Below are 23,430 nucleotides of genomic sequence, written 5' to 3' on the forward strand. Positions count from 1 at the left end.
TCATTGGCTAAGCCCAACTCACTCTCCAGCTCCGGACAGTGGGCAGTGTGGCAGTGCTCCTGGGATAGAGCCCAGGCTGTCTAACCGAACCTGACCCTGGATGGGCAAGTATGGTGATGGAAGGTGTTATGTTAAAGAAGCCCTTCACAACCTCCCTCCTGTCCATGCAATTCAGCCTGGCCCTGAAATGGAGGACTACAGTCAGTAGGAGCAGGGACACCGGCCAGGATGACTTGGCTATGAAGCAAATGGCAGGCAGAGAGGGGGTGCACAGTGCACTGGCTTGTCCAGCTTGTTCCTGGAATAGCAGCCAGTGGGCTCCTTGGGCTCTGGGCTTACTACCATGACCCATTGGCTTTAAAACACATTGTGTGCATACTTGGGGCACATGGGGGTACCGACCAAGCAGCATGTGGGGCTGAGTGGCCTGCTAGCTAGGACTGAGGGGTGCACTGGCCTAGGCAGCTGGGACAAAGTGGCCCTGGATCAGATGGAGTACATGCTCAGGGCCAGGAATGCTGTCTGAACAGACTTGTTCCTAGATCAGTGGTAGGGGGCAATGGTGAGGTTGGGTTAGAGGCACGAGGAGCAATAGCTGAGCCAACCTGACCCTTGAGTGACCTGTAAGCAAGCTGGGAAGGTGGGACAGGGTCAAGGGGGGGCAGGATTGTTAGCAGAGTGGACATCTTTGCAGGCTGGGGGCACAGGGGATGCCAGCTGAACTGGCCAATCCTTGCAGTGGTGGTCTATGAGCTTCTTGGAAGGGCAAGGCCCCACATGCAACTTGGTCTATGAGCAGTCTGTTGGGGGTGCCAGGTGGCTGGTAGTGCCCACCTGGTTCTACAGCAGCAAGTACAGCAGTGGGGCAGGTGTGTTGGTTTCTTGGGCTGAGTGGGCCTGGGCCTGGAGCAGCCGGAAGCCTAGAGGTGCAGGGGTCATCAGCCTAGCCTTGGGATCCTGTAGCCTCATGGAGGACCCGGAAGAGCTCCTGTCTCCAAGCTTCATATTGGTTCAGCTCCAGCCATTGTGCTCACTTGGGGAATGAATCATCCGATGGAAGATCTTCCTCTCTGTCTCTCCTCCTCTCTGTATATCCACCTTTCAATTAGAAAAAAAAAAGTTGTGTGCAGTTTTCATTTACTTCAGATCTATACAAGGTCCATTCCCCTGGCCCTCCCCAGTCCACCCACCAATTTTTTTTTTTTCTGTACAAAAATAGTCCCCCCAAAAAAGAAGTCCAGCATCTCTACATCTTTTATAAAGTTCTCTTGTCAGCAGCGCAGGTTTTGCGTTGGGCGTAGAAGGGATTGGTGGTCTCCTCTGAAGGTGTCATTTGCTCTAATGAAATGTTCTTTGTCACATACCAGGATTTGTGTTGCATGCGCTTGTTTTTTTCGTCATGCTTCCTTCTCACTCTACTTTTGCGCTCCTCCCATTTCACGGGCTTTTGTTTGTTTCCTTTTCCTATGAAAATGTCTTCCCCCAACTCCCCACCCCACTATCACCTCCAATCTCCCCTCCTGCCCCGCCACCCATCCTTCTCCAGTCCGCTGTCTGGTGGGCCCCCTCACATGTGCGAGAGGGGCAGTGTGCCTTTAATGGCCGTGCTGGACACTGGGCTGCTCTGGTAGTGTTGCGACATGTGCAGTTGCTTTAGTGCTGGTGAGGTACACGCTGATCGTGTTCTGGAGGTTCCCGGCATGGCAGGGCTCCCTGGAGTAGGAGGAAGAGTTAACCACTGAGGGGCTGGAGCTGGCCTTAGACTTTACCACCTAGTCCAAGAAGCCTAGCGCCATGCCAGGTGTGCTCTGCTGTGAGTAGGACATGCTGTAGGTGGGAGAGCCATTCATGTAGGTCTGCGAGCTGGTCATGGAGTTGTATGGCAGTGTGCTGACATCATAGTGGTGCAAGGGCTGCATCTGAGCTGTGCCATGGGTGTTGAGGCCCAGGTGCTGTGGGCAGCCCAGCTGGTCCTGCATCATGCTGTAGCTGCCATTGCTCCAGCCATTCACGTGGGGATAGCTGTCAATGCGCTGGTTCATAGCTGCCCCAGCCCGGTGCTCACCCCAACCCCGCTGGCCATTCTGTTGCCTCTGGAAGCCAGCATCCCGCCATGCTGCGTGTACTTATCCTTGTTCAAGAGCTTCTTGGTTTTCGCCTACAGCTGATATTTATAATCTCTGTTTCTTCTTGTGCAGCGCCTGCAGCCGCTTGGCCTCTGTGGTGAACTGCCGTGGGGGGGGGGAGTGGCACAGAAGGAGGAGCAGGAGGTGGAGGGAAGGGGGCGGGCGGGGGTGATTGGAGATAGCGGGGTTTGAGGAGACCAGGTGGAGGAGAGCAATTTGGGGAGGGGAGGAAGAAAAGGGACAGAGATGGCAGAGAGAGAGAGAGAGGCGAACTGGAATCGGGATCAAAAAAGCAGAGTTTCTCTCCGCCTCTGGCCGATGCCACAGCTGCCAGCTGCGATTATTATTATTATTGTTGTGATTTTTTTGGGGGGGGGGAAGGCTTAAGCCCCGAACTCAAACTTCTTTCTGCCTTTCTTTCTCTCTGCTTCTTGTTCCCTCAGTCCTTAAAGAGGCTGCAACCTACTCTCCCCCTTGTGCAAACACTCTCTTCTCTGCCTTTACAACTCCTGATAACATTTTGAACAAGTTAATAGACACCCGTCCAGCGCTGGTTCTAATCCCGGCGGCCGTACTTCCCATTCAGCTCCCTGCTTGTGGCCTGGGAAAGCCTTGGGACCCTGCACCCCTCTGGCAGACCTGCAGGAAGTTCCTGGCTCCTGGCTTTTTATGGGCAAGCACCAGCCTTTGTGCTCACTTGGGGAATGAATCATCGGATGGAAGAGCTTCCTCTCTGTCTCTCCTTTCTGTACACCTGACTTTGCAATCAAAATCAAATAAATCTTAAAAAGAAGAGTTGTATTTAATCAGGCACAAACATTGTTCTTAGGGCACAAGAGGCTAGGAATTCTTAAGTTTACATTTAGGTTCTTGGCAGCGTGGCCTAGTGGCTAAGGTCCTCGCCTTGATCCCATATGGCTGCTGGTTCTAATCCCGGCAGCTCCACTTCCTCTCTATCTCTCCTCTCTGTATATCTGACTTTGTAATAAAAATAAAATAAATCTTTAAAAAAAAAAAGTTTACATTTAGAAAATCTCACTGGTCGGCAAAGGGTGTAGACATGTTTGAAATGATGAAAATTATTAGATAGGGTAAAGAACAGAGAGCAGATAAAAAGTTAGCGGCCAGGAAGTCAACAGGGAGTTGTTTGAAGACCCCCAGACACAGGGAAGAGGCGACGATCGCTGAGCAGTGTTCCGGGAACAGAAAACCCAGCAGCCACTGGTGAGCTGTGATCTGGACACTAAGGACAACCAGGGATCCAGAGGCAGCCACAGATCAGCCCTTGCAGCAACCAGGTGGGAGCTTGGGTTCACATGGGGAGCTCGGGAGTTGAAGACAGGCTGGGACTGGCCAATCCTGCCAGATACTTTGGATGTGGGGAGAAAGGCACCCTCCTTCACTGCTGGTGGGAGTGTAGGCTAATACAACCACTGTAGAAATCAGTATGGAGAGTGCTTGGAGAATTGCAAATAAATCTGCCTAATGACCCAGCTATCCTGCTGCTAGGAATATACCCAATGGAAATGAAATCTGCATGTGAGAAGGGGATCTGTAATCCTATTTACAGTAGCATAAGCTACAATAGCAAAGACATGGAAACAATCTAGATGCGCATCCAAAGAAGAGTGGTTAAAGAAACTGGAGTACATCTACTCCATGGAATCTTACTCAGCTATTAAGAACAATGAAATTATACTATTTACAACTAGGTGGTCTCAACTAGAAACCATTATGGTCAGTGAAATGAGTCAGTCACAAAAGAACAAATACCATGATGTTCTCTCTTATATAAGGAAACCAGTGTGGAATGTATAACTTCAATAATTCAATCGACACTGTTTTTGTTTTGTTTTGTTTTGTTTTGTTTTGGCTGCATCCCATGTGTTTTGAAGTTTTTTTATATCAGTTTTATTTATTCCAAATACTCTCCCTTTTAAAAAAAATTATTTATCTTAATGGCAAAGTCGCATATACAGAGAGGAGAAGAGACGGAGAGGAAGATCTTCCCTCCACGGATTCACTCCCCAAGTGAGCACAAGAGCCGGTGCTGTGCCAATCTGGAGCCAGGAGCCAGGAACTTCCTCCTGGTCTACCTCACGGATGCAGGGTCCCAAGCATTTGTGCCATCCTTCACTGTTTTCCCAGGCCACAAGCAGGGAGCTGGATGGGAAGTGGAGCTGCTGGGATTAGAACTGGCGCTCACATGGGATCCCGGCTAAAACATTCTCTTTTCTTTTGTCAATTCATTGCTGGCTCATGGACTATATGGTGCATCATTTTTCTGAATAGACTTTTGTATCTCCGTCTTGTCACCCATGTGCTGGTTACTCAGTGGCGTGTTTTTTCATGGAGCTGTATTTTGTTGTTGTTGTTGAGGCTGTTGTTCTAGCTCATACCAGTTGCTGACCTTGTTTCATGGTTTCTCAATTATGGAAATGTATAGTGATGGGGTACTGGGGTCTACCATTTCCAGATGTGGGGATATAATGCAACATTTATTCCTGCATCCAGATGACAGATGAATTCCCAATGAAACTGTTGGACAAGTGTAGACAATGGATGCTAGACTGTGTGCATTTGTCTGTTCCAGCAATGTTCGGGTAAACTTAAATAAGAGACTGATGGAATTATAATTCCTCATGAAGGATTATGCCACTGTAGTAAAATGGGGAAAATTTGTCTGGGGTGGGACTTTGGGGGAAAATTCCAGTGTATATAAAGCTCTAACACATAATTCAAATATTCAAAGTTATATATGTATATATATGTATATAATAGAACTGAAATTCTTGATGTGCTTTTAATACCCTGTGTTACTCTTCAGTGGTTCAGGAGAGCAGAGAAATCTTGCACCTTCTTAGAATGTGTGAGAAAGAAATTAAATATAATCTATCAGGATTGTAACAGGTAATTTACAGACTGCAGACTTGAACCTGCATTTGACATTAGCAAAAAGTACATAGACATGCAGTAGGATCCAAGAGCGATCCTGACAGCCTCTTAACAGGAAGTCATATGTGCAGAGCAGGAGGGGACCCCAGAGTGGAACAGAAAGACAGGAGGAGACTTGTATCCTAACCCAGATTCCCGGTACATCACCAAGAAATATCAGTATGGGCACCAAGGACTATATCCCAACTGCCAAGGAGCTCACAGGCAATTGGGGTGCCCTCATAGGCCGAGAACTCTGAGGTCAACTATTCCCTATGAGATTTCCCACACTGGATGGAAGAAGCCTAGGTCCTTCCTCGCAGGATCTAACGTCTGTGGAACAACAGCCAGGAGCCCTGAGCAGTCCTCAGAAACAGAGGAACAGTAAATTTCCATCGGGACTCAGAAGAGGAGCTTTCTCTGGTCCTTACTTAGTTCCAACTTTGGCTCCCCACCCTCTCTTGCAATAACCATCAGGGTTGCTCCACAATCCCCCCTCCCCCCCAAAAAATTAGATCAGGTAGACAGAGAGAGACCAATAAGAAAAGCTTAGAATAGTTAGGAAAAAGTCAGCTTGGAATTCCATATATCTTATTAGTTAGAACACAAAGATCAGTTACTCCTCACTAAGGTATTGAGGCTTTCTCTGCACACCCCTCCTAAAATTGCTCTGCTGCTCAATAGTTAACATATGACTTATGAGAGGTATAAACCTGTTTGGACTATCCTAACATTTGCAAAGTTCAGGAAGAATCACACTTGAATAGTATAAGCTGCTAACTGTAAAAATGAAAAAAGACAGGAGACAGCTGAGTCATACCATATAACCATTTTAAGGCGTATAGTAACTGATTGTGTATATACTAAAATTGAGATGTCAGTGGAGTAGTTAAATGATATGGTTAAGATCTTGCAATTTCTAACAAATCGGTCACTCAATACCATGCTAACTAAATTCATGATGTTGTGAATTTCCATGTTTCTTCCTGTTGTTGAAGTTGTGTAGTGGCTTTTCATTGGAGGGGATGATGCTCTGCCAGCTCTACTTTTGGACCAAGAAGGGTCACCCTATGAAACTGTTGAATATATCTGGACAATGGGATGCTGGAATCTCTGCGTGGATCTTGCTTGTAACTACAGAATCATGACTGGAAAAGAACTGTACTACTGTAACAATTTGGAGGAATTCAATTTGGCGGAGGGTTTGGGGAGGGATTCAGGGAATCCCAGAGATTATGAAATCGTGTAATAAAATGAAATAATAATTAACAAAAGAAAATATTTACCTCACTTAAACAAAAATAATTTTTTAAAGATTTATTTTGGGCCTGGCGGCATGGCCTAGCGGCTAAAGTTCTCGCCTTGAACGCCCCGGGATCCCATATGGGCGCTGGTTCTAATCCCGGCAGCTCCACTTCCCATCCAGCTCCCTGCTTGTGGCCTGAGAAAGCAGTTGAGGACAGCCCAATGCATTGGGACACTGCACCCACGTGGGAGACCCGGAAGAGGTTCCAGGTTCCCGGCTTCGGATGGGCGCGCACCGGCCCATTGCGGCTCACTTGGGGAGTGAATCATCGGACGGAAGATCTTCCTCTCTGCCTCTCCTTCTCTGTGTATATCTGACTGTAATAAAATGAATAAATCTTTAAAAAAAGATTTATTTTATTTTTAGAGCAAAGTCAGTTATGCAGAGAAGAGGAGAGACAGAGAGGAAGATCTTCCATCTGATGGTTCACTTTCCAAGTGACCACTATGGCTGGTGCTGCGCCAAAGCAAAGTCAGGATCCAGGAACTTCCTCCAGGTCTCCCATGCACTGCACGTGCAGGGTACTAAGGCTTTGAGCCATCCTCCACTGCTTTCCCAGGCCACAAGCAGGGAGCAGTATAGGAAGCAGGACTGCCGGGATTAGAACTAGTGCCCATATGGGATCCCGATGCTTTCAAAGTGAAGACTTTAGCTGCTAGGCCTCTAAGCTGGGCCTAAATCAAACTTTAAGGTGTAGAAATCTTGTTTTATTTTTTTTCTTTTTTTTTTTTATTACTTTTGGAGGGCTCTGTTCTAGCAAGTTAGTGAACAAGTTTAGCAAGTAACATTTTGGGGTTTTTTTTGTTTGTAAGTAGATGTTACTTAGCTTGTCCTTTACTCCATCCCTCTGGATTAGGGTTGCGTGTGACTGAAGCATAGAAAAGAGAAAAGAAAATGCTTAAATCTTGGAAAAACTGCAGTTTCAAGCAGAGGAAGAGGGAGGAGGAGGGGGAGAAGTGGTTGTGGCCGCTCAGGTTCTCAGTGAGGAAAGCTAGCTAGGGAACTTCAGACAGAGGAGGGTGAAGGAAGGAGTGAGATGTGGGAAGTAGGTGGAGCTCAGTGTGATTTACAGATGGGAGAGGGTGGAGGGAAATATTGATTATTGATCAGAGCAAATAATATTGCTTTACAGGCAGCTGGCTTATGCTGTAGGCACAAGGAACATTCAAGTGGCTGCAATGGCCAGAGATGAGCTGATCCTAACCCAGGAGCCAGGAACTTCTTCCAGGTTTCCAACACTCGTAAAATTTCCAAAGGTACTCACAATAGGTGAGGATATATTTATAGCCTCATAGGAGTGTTTTTATATACTGAAAACTAGCTATTGTGGCAATCTATTAACAAAATTAGCAAAAATTAGGGGTCTGGCACAATGGCTCAGTGGCTAAAGTGTTAGCTTGCAAGTGCTGGGATCCCATGCGTGCACCATTCATATGTAGCTGCTCCGCTTCCCATCCAGCTCCCTGCCTGTGGCCTGGGAAAGCAGTCGAGGATGGTACCAAGCCTTCAGACCCTGCACACGCATACAATGCCTGAATGGGACTCCTGACTTCAGATGAACTCAATTCTGGCTGTTGTGTCCACTTGTGAAGGGAACCAGCAGAATCAAGATTTATCTCTCTGTCTCTCCTTCTCTATGTATATCTGTCTTCCAATAAATAAATAAATTAACATCAAAATAAAGAATATTAAAAGTCAGTAAGAAAGAAATGCCTTGCAAATAATTCATTTCTGTGATATAAACATCATTCTTGATAAAACTTGTAATCGTTCACAAGATTATGAGATTTTCAACTCTGTCACATAATACATTGTAATTAATGAATAAATTTAATAATTTATAATTTAATGAATAAATTATAAAAAAATTATGAGATGTTCTGTAATACTTAGAAGTTATTTTAAAACCGGTTCCAGCACAGTAGCCTAGTGGCCTAAGTGCTTGCCTTATATGTGACGGGATTGCATTTGGGCACCGATTCTAATCCTAACAGCACTATTTTCCATCCAGCTTCCTGGTCGTGGCCTTGGAGCACAGTTTAGGGCAGTCCAAAATCTTGAAACCCTACAGCACTGTGGGAGAACTGGAAGAGGCTCTGGGCTCCTGGCTTCAGTCTGGTGCCGCACCGGCCGTTGCAGCTGCTTGGGGAGTGAATTAGTGGATGTAAGACCTTCTTCGCCGTCTCTCCTTCTCTTTCTATCTCTGACATTTCTACAAAAAAAAAAATTTAAATATCCCATAGAAAGCTGTTTTAAAACAGAAACCAAAAGTCACGAATTCTGGAAACCGAGTAACAGAAACATATATATATGCATAAAATAGGAAATATAGGTATAATATCAATTACATCTATCAGTGCAAGTTTTCTTTTGCTAGATTGAATCTGGACAAGCCCTCTTCTCGGTTTGTGTCTTACACATTATTGTGAATGTGTAATCTGTATTTCAAAAAGTGAAATGAACTAATGGAAAAAAACCTTGGCAATATAAAGACAAGTTCCAGAATCTATTGAACATTCGGTGAGGTGCATCTGCAGACTCTTGTCCTACATTTCTGTGTGTTTTCAGACTTGAACAGGATCCTGAAGCAGAGAGGGAAGGAGAGGCCAGGAGGTGGACTGATGTGAGAGGCGACAGCGGCCCCTGCTGTTGGAAGGCTCAAGCTGCAAGAGAGGAGGCCTCTTCCAGGCTGAAGTGAAGCCTCGCCCCTCACTTCCCCTCCCTCCAGAATGCTACCTGCCTGCCGTTTGTGATTGTTATTGGCTACGTGCTGTGATGTCATGCGTAGTCGTGGGAGGGGTCCATTCACACACAACTAGGTAGCCCTGTGGCAGCAGACAGGAGGTTGTTGTGGGCGCCGCCATAGCCACGTTGCTGGTTGTGCTGGTGGAGAGGCGCAGGTGGCTGAGCCAGTGCTGCCCTGTGAGCTCCCTCCCAGCAGGAGTCTCTGCAGGACCCCCGACTCGTGAGAAGCTGGGAAGGGTGAGTGTGTGAGAGCATCTCCTGAGGCCCCGGGGCGGGCGGGGGCCAGGAGGGGGCCCTTGGGGTCCTCACTCTGCAGCACTGACCTTGAACACTAGGCCTCCCAGTTGAACCCATTGTGCAGGGAGGAGGGGAGAGTGCCCAGGAACAGTTTGACCTTCATGTTGGGCTGATTTCCGTTTTTTATTTTCTATTTTATTTTATTTTATTTTAATTTTCTACCTCATTGCGACTTCTTTTTTAATTGGCCCGATTTTCTTGATTTGGGCAACAGCATCTCCAGCCCCCAGCTCAGTCCTCAGTGAAGCTCCTCCTAAGGGTCTGGGGCAGTTTTCTTGTTGCTGACACCAGAGCAGCACAGACTCCAGCAGTTAGAACAAACAGCCTTGTTTTCCTGCGAGTTTTGCTGCAAGGTTGAGGGGCAGCATGTGGTGCTGGCGTTGTGCTTGGCAGAGGCTTGGGCTGGCACAGCGACCTTGTAGACAAGCCAAGGGAGTACAGGGGGACTCATGCAAAGGGGCTTCTCTAGAAGAACCTGAGGAAGGAGCTGTGAAGGCAGCACTACTGATTTATCCTGATGGCTTCTGGTATGTTGTCACCCATTCCCTTAAGTTCTCACAATTGGGATTAAATGTGCCCATGGGTTGTAGAGGGAATAAGTCAGGTTCAGCAGAGAGCATTAAGGCAGGGACTAAATCTGTGAATGTCCAGAACTCTTGTCTCAATGCCAAGTGCTGCTCTCTGTCCTGAAAAATCACAACAGGAGTCATTATTTCCTCCAAGATACAATTCCAGAAGTTGTCTTTTTATTTCCCTATCTCACAAAATAGGTTTTTAGAGGAACTGTTCGTTGTGAACAGTAGGCATGGGAGAAAAGCAGTGAATGCCCACGTGACACAGCACAGGAAGGCATCCCTGCCCTGTGTGGGTGTGTGTGACAGTGGTTAAGATGACATTGGGACTCCTGTGTCTCCATCAAAATGCCTGGGTTTCAGTTCTGTGCAAATGCAGTGTGCAGCTACTGCCCAGGCTGGGAGACAGCAGTCAGTGGCTTGGGTACCAGTGTGAAAAACCTGACTTATTTTTGGTGTTGTGCCTGTTGCCTTCATGTGGGAAGTGAGAGAGTGGATGGAAAAATCTGCCCAGTAAATAAGAAAAATTCTAAATGAAGCTGTTAGAAACTCCTCAGCTTTTGATCCCTCATTCAAACAGTTACATGGTCCTCACTACACTCTTTTTGTGTGTCTGAGTTTCAAAACGGTTTGTAACAAATAAACATGGCTATCTCATCCTCTTTCTCACTCATTCCCCCTGAAAGAGAGCAGGAGATTGTGGGTTACCATTCAGAGTGGCAGCTGATGCCCTAAAACTGGAGGGCATCTATAGTGGTCCATCTGTTTTATATAGATAGGTCCTCGGAGCATTAATATATTCTTTACCCATCCAGAACTCCATTCCTTGGTGACATATTAATGTCATCTAGAGAAATGATTGATGCACTCTGGGTTCTCTCAGCCTTGGCTACCTAGGGAGTAAAACCTTGGCAAAGGCCCAGGTAAATCCTAGGGTAGTGAGCTTGGGATACACAGCAGTTTCATTTTGCAGCCACAAGTTGGTTTAGTCAGAGGATGATTTGTACCAAGAAAGAATGTTTATGAAGGTGAAATTTTGGTGGCCTACAACACTTCTCAATTTGTGAGCATATTTTTGACTGGTTACATAAGTTATTTCTGTGAATATTTGCAGGGGTCTAATTCTGGTGGTAGAAAGGGTAATAAAAAATGTAAGTGTATTTGATTTGTTTACTAAAGAGTTATTATCATTTGTGCTCAATGTCTGGAATAAGAGTCTTTTCAAAAATATCATTTTATTTTATTTTATTTTGGAAAGCAGATACACAGAGAGGAGAGACAGAGATGAAGATCTTCTGTTCATTGCTTTACTCCTGAAGGGACTGCAAAGGCCTGAGCTGTGCCAACCCAAAGTCGGGAGCCCAGAGACTCTTCTGGGTCTCCCACATAGGTGCAGGTTCCCAAGGCTTTGGTCTGTCCTCCACCCTTCCCCAGGCCACAGGCAGGGAGTTGAGTGGGAAGGAGGATCGTTGGGATTAAAACTGGCACCTACATGGGATCCCGGCCCATGCAGGAGGACGATTTTAACTGCTAGGATATTGCGCTGGGCACCCTACATAACTTCTTAAAGGGGACAAAGGACCCGAAAGAGCTGACACCTGCTGTTCACTAACATTAACCTGCATCTGTGTATAGAAATAGAGCATTGACCCTGAGGCCTCTATTAATTGCAGATGATGAAATTATTGAATTGTTCTATAATGAGTTGTTGGTGGCAAATTGGTATTAAGCAAACATAACACATCTGGTATTAAAAAAAAAAAAAATGACAGAGGCCACAGCCTTCACTTGATCTTAAATGTGTGTTTGCAACAGAGAGCTAAATGTTGGAGGAGACACTGCAGGCTGTGAGGAGTTCCCAGGTCCACACTGTCACATTTCTGGCTGCTTAGGATTCTCAGTTAAGTCAGTGACCTCCCTGGGCACTGTGTCCTCAGTGAGAGTGATCCCCAAGGCCTGGGAATGTGGGGAAGCTGCTGAGTGTGGGTCTCCCTGTGAAGTGTAAGCAGGCTGCTTCCCAGAGCTCATTCTCTGTCATGTCCTGGTGCTTTGCTTTCCAGTTTGCTCACTTAGGCAGGGATGCAGGCCTGTCTGCTGAGCCACTGTGGGCTGCATCTGTAGCCAGCCTGTCCCGCATGCCACTGCAGACTCATGAGGTTCTGACGGCGTCCCCAACAACCCTAACCCACATGCCAGCCCTTCCAGGCCCAGCTGGGCTGTGCTGCCCCACAGTGAGTCTCTAGCATGCCCCCTCCCACAAGCCCACTGCATCAGGGTCAGTTGATCTCAGCCAGCACCCCATGTGCTCACAGCCACCCTCGCCTGCTCCAATAGAGCTCTGTCACTCTGCAGGCTGCTCTAGGGCTAGGTCATCTTTGCCACAGCGATCTGCCCCACAGCAGGTACACTCCGCCAACCTGCTGGCACTGGATCCAGGCCCAGGCTGTTAGGCTGCACCCACTCCCTGCCTATATCCCCAATGAGGCTGTAGCACACCCACCCAATCCACAGCTTTATGGCAAGGCCAATTTGGCCATCTAGTTCTTCAGACAGCCTCTTGCCCACCAGCCACTGTCACGCTCGGTAGTCTGTGCTGGTTCTACCTCTCCTGCACCCCCACCCCACCCGACACAATGACCTATTGTCCAGGGTGGAGCCAGGCCTCCTGGGCCAGAGTACATGGACCCCAGCCTTCATGTGCCACACTCTGCCTACATTCCAACACCAGACCCCCCCCAGCCCCACCAGCACCTACACTTCCCCTAGCACTCCTGCCTTGTCCCCTGCTGTAGGGACAGGCTTGCTTGGAGAGAGACACCTTGTCTCTAGCCCACCTGACCCTCCTTGCCACAGGTATCTCAAGAGCAGGTAGAATCAGCCAGTGCTTGCCTCCTATCTTGCACCTCTAACACGCCCCAGGATGGCCACTCCAGGGCCTGGCCAGCTTGGACAGGACCCCCACTCCCTTTGCTCGGTTGCCACCTGCTCTTGAGTTAAAAGGGCCAGTCTAATGATCCCTACACCTTAGGCCTCGAAGTGCTCCAGGGCCAGGCCCACTCTTCCCAAGACCCCAGCACACCTGCCCAGCTGCTCCACTTGCTGCTGTAGAACCAGGTGGGTTCTGCCAGTCACCTGACACCCCCAACAGGCTCTTTGCCCACCTGCCACTCCAGGGCAAGGTTGGCTTGCCCTGCCAGGCAGCCCATGGACCACTCCTGCACATTTAGCTAGTATCCCCTGTGCCCCCACCCTGACATATGTGTGCTCAATTTACAACCCTGCTCCCCTTAACCCCACCCCTGTTTCCTAGCTTGCCTGTAAGCCACTCCAGGATCTGGTGGGCTCAACCTGTGCACCACACACATCTAACCCTCCCTCAGCATTGACCCTACTGCTGATCTAGGGCCAGGCCTGTTCAGACAGCACTTTACAGCCCTGAGCATGCACTCCACCTGCTCCAGGACCACATCACCCAAGCCACCTAGGCCAGTGCACCCCTCAGTCCTAGCTGGCAGGCCGCTCAGCCCCATGTGCTGCTTGGTTGGTATCCACATGTGCCCCCAGTACACACACCGTGCATTCCAGAGCCAGTGAGTCATGGCAGTAAGGCCAGAGCCCAAGGCACCCACTGGCCACTATTCTGGGGCCAAACTGGACAAGCAGGTACACTGAGCCCCCTCTCTTCCTGCCATCTGCTTCATAGCCAAGTCATCCTGGCCAGTGTTCCTGCTTCCGAAGCACTGTAGTCCTCCATTTCAGGGCCAGACTGAATTTCAGGGAGGAGAGAGGAAAGAAGGCTCAGCCAGTGATCCCGCTCCCTCAGCAGGCAGTGTGCGTGCCAGCCAGAAACTCCAGGGTAGGCCTCTACTGCCAGTGACCCTGCAGCCCCAGCCTGCACGCCTTGAGTCCCCTGCCCCACAACATGCCCACTCTGCTACCTCACCAGACCCTCCAGTTTCATCTCCCACACCCCTAGGTGCCTAGACTCTCCTCCAGGGCCAGGAGGGCTCGGCCCCACAACACTCATTTCTAGCCTGCCCGCCCCCATAGCCTTCCCGCTGCTGCAGGTCAAAGCAGACTAGTGTGGTGGGGAAATCAACGTGAAACACTGTAACAACCTATTTCCTGTCTTGTGAAAAAATGTTCCCAAGTTCCCAGCCTACCTGTAAGCCACTCCAGGACCAGGCTGGCTTAGCTGGTGCCCAGTCCTCTGCTCTAGGGCCAGACCTGTTGCGTGGGTGCTCCACCAACCCCCAGCACCCACTTTAACTGCTCCAGGATTGGGGGCACAGCCAGGGTCCCTGCACCTGTAGTCCTCTAGCCACCTTGCCTGCTGCTCCCGGACCAGGAAGCCTTGGCCAGTGACATGGTGTCTGCATCAGGCTGCTCGCCTGCCTGCAGCTCCAGAGCCAGGTTTGCTTGCCCTGCACCCACCATGCATCTCCCACATCCCTACCACACCTGCTTTCCAGGGCCATGTTGGGGACTGGGTTCTTCCAGGTTAGATCCTGCTTCCATCTACCCCCTGCTCCTCCCACCGGGTCAGGGACTAGAGTATTGCAGGGGTCCTGCTGTTTCCCTCCCTCCATCCCCTTTCCCTCTACCATAACCCCTGAACATCAGTGCTATAATTTAAAAAGTGGGTTGAGCTTCCCTGTGTGTAGTGTCCATTGTTTATTTCCGTGGCCCCTACCTTTGCTGCCTCTCTGCGTGGCTGGATGTGGTGACTCATCACCCTTACTCTGGTGGTGCTTGCAAGATGGACTGCTGGTGCCATTTCCTGTGTGACTTCATCCCACAGCCTGCTGTGATCCAACACAGGGTTTGACCCTGGACCACCTCAGGCCATGCTGGTGGGCACCTGCACTTTTGTGGAGGTCACAGTACAGGGAACAAGGGACCCTCCACTGAAGGCATGGCAGATTGATTTGAAAGGCATGGTAACAGAGGGAAAAAGATCTTCCATCAGCTGGTTTTACTCCCTGGTTGACCAGGACAGTCGTGGTTAGGCTAGGCTAAAGCTAGGAGCCAGGTGGTTCATGCAGGTCTCCTATGTGGATGCAGGGACATTTCCCAGGAGCATTATCAGAGTTGGAGTGGGAAGTGGAGCAGCCAGGGCTCAAACCAGTGCTCTGATGTGGGATGGCAGTGTTGGAGGCATCAGCTTGAACCAGGGCAGGGGAATTCCAGGACAATTTCTGAGAGGAGGGAAAATGAGTGATATTTTGTTCATCATTTGTTTTTATATTTTGTGTAATTGTGAGAATCATATGTCAGATCTTTATTTTTTAAAGATTTATTTGTTTTTATTACAACGTCAGATGTACAGAGAGGAAGAGAGACAGAGAGGAAGATCTTCCATCCGATGATTCACTCCCCAAGTGAGCGCAATGGTCGGTTCTGCACCGATCCGAAGCGGGGAACTAGGAACCTCTTCCTGGTCTCCCACATGGGTGCAGGTTCCCAATGCTTTGGGCTGTCCTCGACTGCTTTCCCAGGCCACAAGCAGGGAGCTGGATGGGAAGTGCAGCCTCCGGGATTAGAAACAGCACCCGTATGGGATCTCGGGGCGTTCAAGGTAAGGACTTTAGCCTCTAGGCCACACTGCCGGGCCCAGAATCATATGTCAGATCTTGATAATCTGAAAAGAAGTCGGGATTTTTCTATTCTTTTTTTTTATTCTTTTCTTTTTTTTCAGTGTAAGGAAAGCTTTGAGAGCTGCTGGTGTAAAGTTTTCTGGTCTGTCTCTGGGTGGCAGATGGAGTTGAGCTCTCCCCCAATGCATTCAGGCCACTCTCTGACTCTAACTCGTAGTGGACCATTCCCTTGTGTGCTTCCTCAAATCATTTTCATTTTTCTTCAAGATTACTGTTTAGTACCCAGCATGGTAGCCTAGTGGCTAAAGTACTTGCATGTGCCAGGATTCCATATGGGTGTCTGTTTATGTTTTGGCTGCTGGATTTCACCTCCAGTTCCCTGCTTATAGCCTTGGGAAGCAGTCAAGGATGGCACAAAGCCTTGAAATGTTGAACCCACATGGAGACCAGGAAGCAGTTTCTGGCTGCTGGCTTTGGATCAGCTCAGGTTCAGCCATTGAGGCTGCCGGAGGAGTCAACCGGTGGGTCAAAGATTCTTTTCTCTCTCTCTCTTCCTCTCTTTTTGTGTGTCTCTTCCTCTCTCTCTTCCTCTCTGTGCATCTCACTTGCCACTTAAAATTGGCCCTTGGCTTCAGATCAGCTCTGCTCCAGCCATTGTGGTTAATTGTGGAGTGAACCAGCAGACAGAAGACCTTATTCTCTGTCTCCTCCTCTCTCTATATCTGAGAAGAAGATCTTCTGTCTCCTGGTTGCCTCTCCAAGTGACCACAAAGATAAAGAGAAGCCAGGAGCCTTTTCTTCTACTCCCCTGTTGGTGTAGTGTCCCGAGGCTTTGGTTCCTCCTCTTCTGCTTTCCCAGGCCACGAGCAGGAATCTGGCAGGGAAGTGAAGCAGCCAGGAAACAAACTTGCACTCCTATGCGATCCCAGCTCATGCAAGGTGAGGATTTGATCACTGACCCACTGTGCTGGGCCCAAATTATTTGCATTGAGTTTGTTTATTGCAGGCTAGGGTGGAATGTGTGGAAGGCAGAACTCTTCATAACATTTGATTTTCAAAAAATCATTTCTTTTACTTTTAAATCAAGAGTTACGCAGAGAGACTAAGAGAGGGAGAGAGTCTTCCATCTAATGGTTCACTTCCCATTTAAATCAACACAATGGCTAGAGCCGGGCTGGTCCTAAGCCAGGAGCACATAGCTTCTTCCAGGTCCCCTGCATGGGTGCAGGGACCCAAGTCTTTGGGCCATGATGTGCTGCTTTCCCAAGTACCTTAGCAGGGAGCTGGATCATGAGTGGAGCATCCCATAGAACTCTGGTGCTGCAGATGGTGCCTTACACATTATGCCATAGTGCCAGCCACTGTATATTCTTACTGAACTGAACTATTAGAGGATGAATAATGTATAAAGATATTTGTTCAGAGTTTAGGGGCAGAAAATATTAACGGTATGTGCTAGCTTTTCCCAGAGTTCTTATGGCTGTATCACTTCAGTGCAATGAGAACATAGTAGGAGTGTGTGTGTGTGTGTGTGTGTGTAGTGTTGAAATGAAGAAACTATGACACAGTCCAGTTGACTTTTTGGGTCACACATCCTGATGGTAAATGACAACATTTCTTGTTTCTTGATTTTGTGCAAATTCATTTCAAGGTGTATTTAAAGATTTGTATTTCTCATACAAGTGTAAATTCTTGGTAGTGAGAATTTTTTTAAAGTTTTAAAATTTTTTTTTGCAAAGTCAGATTTACAGACAAGAGGGGAGAGATAAAAGTCTTCCATCTGCTAGTTGATTCTCCAAGTAGCTGCAAAGGCCAGAGTTGAAGTGATCCAGACCCAGGAGCCTTTTTCATATCCCCCACACAAGTTCAAGGTCCCAAGGCTCTGGGCCATTTTCAACTGCTTTCCCAGGCCACAGGTATGGAGCTAGGTGGGAAGTGGGGCAGCCGGGACATGAACCATGACCCATATGGAAAATTGGTGCCAGCAGGAAAAGTACTTGAGCCACTAGGCTGCCGTGCTGGGCTTGGTAGTGAGAATTTTACTAAATTAGTCTTCCAGCATTTGCATGTTTATGAAATACTAGTGTATGCCCAACATTCTGAAATTCAGATGCTAGGTGGCTAGATAAAAGCTGGCTATACCTGAGGTTTTCATTTTTGTGCATTTGGTAACACTTAGTGCTTGGGATGCAGAGGAGATGCCATTTCTGTATGTGGAATGGGGGAATGAATTCTTTTCATTCTAGAGTCTTTTTCTCTGTTTCTGTGGAGAAATATGGGCATGCTACAGTTAACTAGAAACAAGAAAACAAAAATAAGTTATTGCCTCTTGTCTCTTCCCGAATCAGTTTAAGGCATTTGGTTTGCTTGTGTTTTGTTCAGTCCAGGCCTTAGAGTGTGCAGCTGAGAAGGTCTTTGGTTGCAGCTTTCTTCACTGAGGGAGTGGAGCCTGATGCCTGCCTAGAGTACAGTGTATTATAACATCAGATACTTTGCTGATGAAGTGATTTGCCATAATCAGAGTCTTTCTCATACAATCACTTCTTGCTGTTCCTTAGAATGGCCACAAGATGCTGCAGCTTGCAGTCAGGCTTAAGGATTGTCTTAGAGGAACACACCAACTGTGATGGTGAGGTTGGTGGAGCATTAGTAAAGGCTCAGAGGGATTGTATAGAAGCTGTTTTAGAACTTCCCTGAAAGTCTCCAGTAATGGTGGGTAGTGCTGTGCCAGTGCGAGAAGGGCCAAGTGTTCTTTTTTTATTATTAATTATTTTGCATTATGTGACAGTTTCATACGCTCTGGGAATCTCCCCATGCCCCTTCCCCCTGGTGGATTCCTCCACCATGATGTAGTATTACAGTTCAAATTCAATCAAGATTCTTTCCTTGCAAACATATACCAAGCATAGAGTCCAGCTACTTATTGTCCAGATGGGTTGAACAGTTTCTTCTGGAGACCATTTCTGGTCCGAAGCTAGAGCTGGTAGAATATCATCACAGTCAATTAAGAGTCCCAATATAACATCAACAGCAATTTGCAACATTATGGAATTGACATGGTTTTGAGTAACCAGTATGTTAAAAAAAAAAAAAAAAAGCAAGTTCTTAACCACAACCTATGATTAGGTTATTGACGTTTCAATTTTAGTTTATATACAGGACCGGCTGCTATATACCTTAAAATGGCTATGAGGTACCATTCAGCTGTCTCGTGTCTTTCATTTTAGTATTTAGCCATTTGTTGTGTTGAAGCATAATTTTGCTGATCTTGGCAGATTTTAGGATAATCTAGACTGGCTTGTAACTCTAACAAGACATTTGTCGACAATTAAGGTGCAGAATATTTTTTTGGGGGGGATGTGCAGGAAAATCCTCAACACCAAGGTGAGGAGTGACTAATCTTTGTGTCCCACCCAGCAAGGCATGAGCCAATCCACGCCAGCTCTTTCCTGTCAGATTCCAAGCTCTACTTTTTGTTGTTTGTCTATTTATTTTAGGTTTTCTTTAGTTTGTATGATTGTTTGTTTGCTATGAGCGGTTTTCGGAGCAATCCCGATGGTCACTGCGAGGGAGGGTGGGGATCCAGAGGTGGAGCCAGGCTTGGACCAGAGAAAGCTCTCCTCCCTGGTCCCGAAGGACGTTTATTATTGTTCTGTTTCTGCGGACCACTCAGGGCTTCTGGTTGTCTTTCCGATGACGTTGGTTTCTTTACGGTAGTGTTTGGACTTCTTCCATCCCCTGCGGAAGCTCCGTTTGAGGGTGGGTGACCTCAGAGTACTCAGCCTCCGAGGGCATCCAATTCCCTGTGGCCTCCTTGGCAGTTGGGATGTAGTCCTTGTTGCTCATATTAATAGTTTGTGGTGAAGATCTGGGAGTCTTCATGGTTGGGATCCAAGCTTCCTCCTTACCACCTGCTCCACTCTGGAGTGCCCCCCTGCTCCACACACATGACCTCCTGTTAAGAGGTTGTCAGGATCGCACCCAATTCCCCCCTCATGCATTGGTATAGTAGTTTTACTATTGTTTAGTTCCGCTTTAAGTCTGTTGTCTATGAATTACCAGATTTGATCTTGATAGGCTATATTGTACTTTTTTCTCACTCTTTTTATGGTCCTGAAAGACTTCCCTGCACTCCCTCCCCATTACGGATTAACATAGCGTATTGAGGGTATAGTAGGTTTTAGAGTTTTTCGATATAGATCTTAAGTATTCTGACATTAATTGTTGGTTTATAGATTATATCGATTATATAGATTATAGGCAAAATTAATATCATCAAAATGTCTATACTACCAAAAGCAATATATACATTCAATGCAATCCAAATCAAATTACCCACAGCATTCTTCATTGAACTGGAAAAAATGATACACAGATTCATCTGGAAAAACAAAAAACCATGAATAGCCAGAACCACTCTGAAGAACAGGAACTTAACAGGGGGAATCACAGTACCGCATCTATGGACATACTATAGGGCAGTGGTTATCAAAAGAGCCTGGTACTGGCACAAAGATAGAGAGGAAGATCAGTGGAACAGAATAGAAACAACAGATGGAAACCCAACAAATACAGTCAATTAATCTTTGCCAAGTGTTTTATTAACTGACAGACTCTCTGCTAAATATACATATTTATGTAGAGAAAGGTTGGGAGAGAATATGTGTGTGTTGCAGGAGAATATTAGTGACATTACAGGTTTTGTTTTATTTTTATGATAGAGTCAGATCTACAGAAGAAGGAGAGATAAATATCCTCCATCCACTGGTTCACTCCGCAAGTGGCAGCCACAGCCAAAGCTGCGCCAATCTGAAGCCAGGAGTCAGGAGCCTGCAGCCTGTTCCAGATCTCCCGCATGGGTGCAGAGTTTCAAGGCTTTTGCTCAAACACTACTGCTTTCTCAGGTCACAAGCAGGAAGCTGGAAGGTAAGTAGAGCTGCTGACACACAAACTGCCACCCATATTGAATCCCAGGCATTGCCAGGCTAGGATTTAGCCACTAGGCCTTTTTTTCTAGGTCCAAGTATGTTACTTTGATTCAGGGTCTTTACCATCAACCAGTTTGATGTTTTTACTCCACCATTAAGATTCTCTGGAATCTTAACATATCATTTGATTATTTTCTTAAGTGACTAAGACATTTTGCAAACAATTTCTCTTTGTTGCTGATGTTAATGGCCTCAACACTTAGTTGTAACACCCCCAAGTTTCTGAAACAGTTGATTAACCAGCTGATGGAAGATCTCTTTCCCTGTGTTACCATGCCTTTCAAATCAATGAATCTGCCATGCCTTCAGTGGAGGGTCCCTTGTTGCCTGTACTATGGCCTCCAGGAAGGTGCAGGTGCCCACCAGCATGGCCTGAGACAGGCAGAGAGATGTGTGCAGCTGGCAATGGGTCAAACCCTGTGCTGGGTCACAGCAGGCTGTGGGATGAAGTCACACAGGAAATGGCACCAGCAATCCATCTTGCAAGCACCACCAGAGTAAGGGTGATGAGTCACCACATCCAGCCACACACAGAGACAGCAAAGGCAGGGGTCATTTTGCAAAACCAGAGAAAACTACCCACAGGGAACCTGTACCCATCTCTGGAAGACCATAGCCCAGACAGCTGGTTGGTGGGGAATAGGAGAGGGGTAGGGGATGGAGAGAAGTAACATGGGCCCTGGAAGACTCCAGCCCCTGATCCCAGAGTTAGTCCCTTACCTCGACCTCGAGTGGCAGTTATGGTGGAAGTGGGAGATACATGGTGGGTGCAGGGTGAACAGAGCTGGCTCTGGGGTGGCAGTCTGGCCAGTGGCCTGATACAGACACTGTGTCACTGGCCAAGTCTGCCTGGTCCTGGAGTACCAAGCAGGGCAATGGGCAGGCTACATGTGAGGGCACCATGGCCATGTCCCCAGGCTTGGGGTGGATGTTGTGGGTGCTCAGGGCTTGTGAAGCACCCACAGAACAGGTGTGGCCTAGAGCAGGAAGCTGGGATTCAGCTACATTAGCCTGGCCCTGGAGTGGCTTGCAGGCTTGCTGGGAATGTGGAGTGCAGTGGGATGGGGGATTTATTGGTGTTAGTGATGTGGCCTGGCCCTGGAGTGGGCATCTGGGGGTCAAGGGCAGAGAGGGCGCTGTCCAAACTGCCTTGACTCTGTAACAGCAGCCACTGCCATGGATTGGGCAGCCTTGAGTCCCAGGGTGGCCAGCGCAGCCAGCCTGTGCTTGTAGGAATGGGCATGGTGGGAGTGCTAGATTTGCGACTGGCACAAGGACTGCAGCAGGTGGGCTAATGTCCTGCTGGGTGTGTCGGGTGGCTGAGTGACTGTGCCTGGCCTTAGGGCAGCTGCTGTGAGGCAGGTCAGGCTGCCTAGTTGTGTTGGGGTGCCGGGTTTTGAGGCCCTGGTGATGCAGCAGATGGCATTGAGTGCTGGGGTGGTAGTGGTGGTGCAGGCATGGCTGGCTGAGCACACCTGGACCTGGAGTGGCTGGCTGAGCACATCTACCTGGAGAGGCTGGTGGGCCTGGGAGTAGGGTTACACCCAAGTTTGTCCGGTTCTGCAACAGCCAGGGGACCAGCAGGGCAGTTGTGCTAGGTGTGTGGGGATGCTGGGAGAGCCTGTGTGGCCCTGATGCAGGTGGTGCACGGAGGAGACCGGGGGCATGGGGATGTTGGTCTGACCCTGGAGCAGACTCGTGAGGGGTGGCGCTAAAGGCACTGGCAGGAGTGCTAGAGGCATGGTTGGTGCAGGACAAGCAGGCCTAGAGCTTCAGAAAGAGTGTGGTGCCTGTAGGATTGAGTGCTTGCACACTGGCCCAAGTGGCCTGTCCTGGCCTTGGAACAGTGGCATGTTATCAGGGCTGATAGTCAGAGGCACAGAATGCCAAGGAGGTTGGCAGCTGAGTAGTCCTGAGCAGTCCTGAGGAGTTTGGTGGTTCAGCGGCTGTCAGAGGGAGCAGGTTACTGGCTGAGCCAGGTTGGCCTTGAGCTGCTGATGGGGCAGATGGACAGGCATGCTACAGGCATGTGTGTTGTTGACAGGATGGTGGCAGAGCCTTCCAAACCCTGGAGGGTTTGACAAGCAGGCTGAGAGCACGGAAAGTGACATCTGGGCCCATCTGACCTGGCATGCCAAGGCTGGTTAGTGAGGTGGCTGTGTTTTGTGGCATGTTATTCTGGCCAAGCCTGTCTGTCCCTGGAGTGTCAGGCAGAGACACCAGGTGTAGCCTGAGGGAGGCGTGAGAGGCGGGCTGGAAGCACAGGATTTTCCTACCCAAAAGACCTGTGCCTGCTGCAGCAACCAAGGTGGGAATGCTAGAGGCGCTGTGGGTCCAGGGAGAGTGAGGCTAGCCCTGAGGAGCAAGATGGAGGGCAGGGGTGGCAGGTTCCCTGGCAGAGCCAGCCTAGGCCTGAAGCAGCCAACAGGGCAACTGGTAGACTGCTTTGTGTGTGTGGTTGGTCCACAAAGCTGTCCTAGGCCTCAAGCAGTGAGCAGGGCTGGAGGGCCTGCGTGTTAGAGGCTTGTAGATGCTTTTTCCACTGGCCTGGCTCTATAGCCACCAGCAGGTAGGCTGGGGACATGGTGGGCACCACCTAAACTGTTTTGAGCCCTAAGTGCCAAGCAGGATGGTTGGCAGGCATGTTCAATGAAAGAGGTGCTGGCCTAGCCTGCCTGGCCCTAGATCAAGCAGAGGGCAGTTATGGACATGAAGGCGCTGGAGTAGTGTGTGAGGAGTCAGACTGGATCTCTGGTCCCTGGTAAAGTATCTTTCAAAATGTGAGAACAAAAAAAAAAAAAAAAAAAGAAAAAAAGAAACACAAACAAAAAAAAAAAACCAAAAAACAAAATGTGAGAACAGGGT

General features: G+C 48.3%; 1 protein-coding gene and 1 pseudogene across 1 annotated transcript in view; one reads left to right on the forward strand and one right to left on the reverse strand.

The window, feature by feature from the left end:
• Window positions 1-1,642, reverse strand: part of LOC131482908 (zinc finger protein OZF-like) — a 98,135-nt pseudogene extending 96,493 nt beyond the window's left edge.
• LOC131482920 (zinc finger protein 334-like) overlaps window positions 1-23,430 on the forward strand; it is a 303,146-nt gene that overhangs the window by 241,995 nt on the left and 37,721 nt on the right. The gene's annotated exons all lie outside the window — the stretch shown is intronic.

Source organism: Ochotona princeps, chromosome 21 (assembly GCF_030435755.1).
Source record: "Ochotona princeps isolate mOchPri1 chromosome 21, mOchPri1.hap1, whole genome shotgun sequence".
Lineage (NCBI taxonomy): Eukaryota > Metazoa > Chordata > Mammalia > Lagomorpha > Ochotonidae > Ochotona > Ochotona princeps.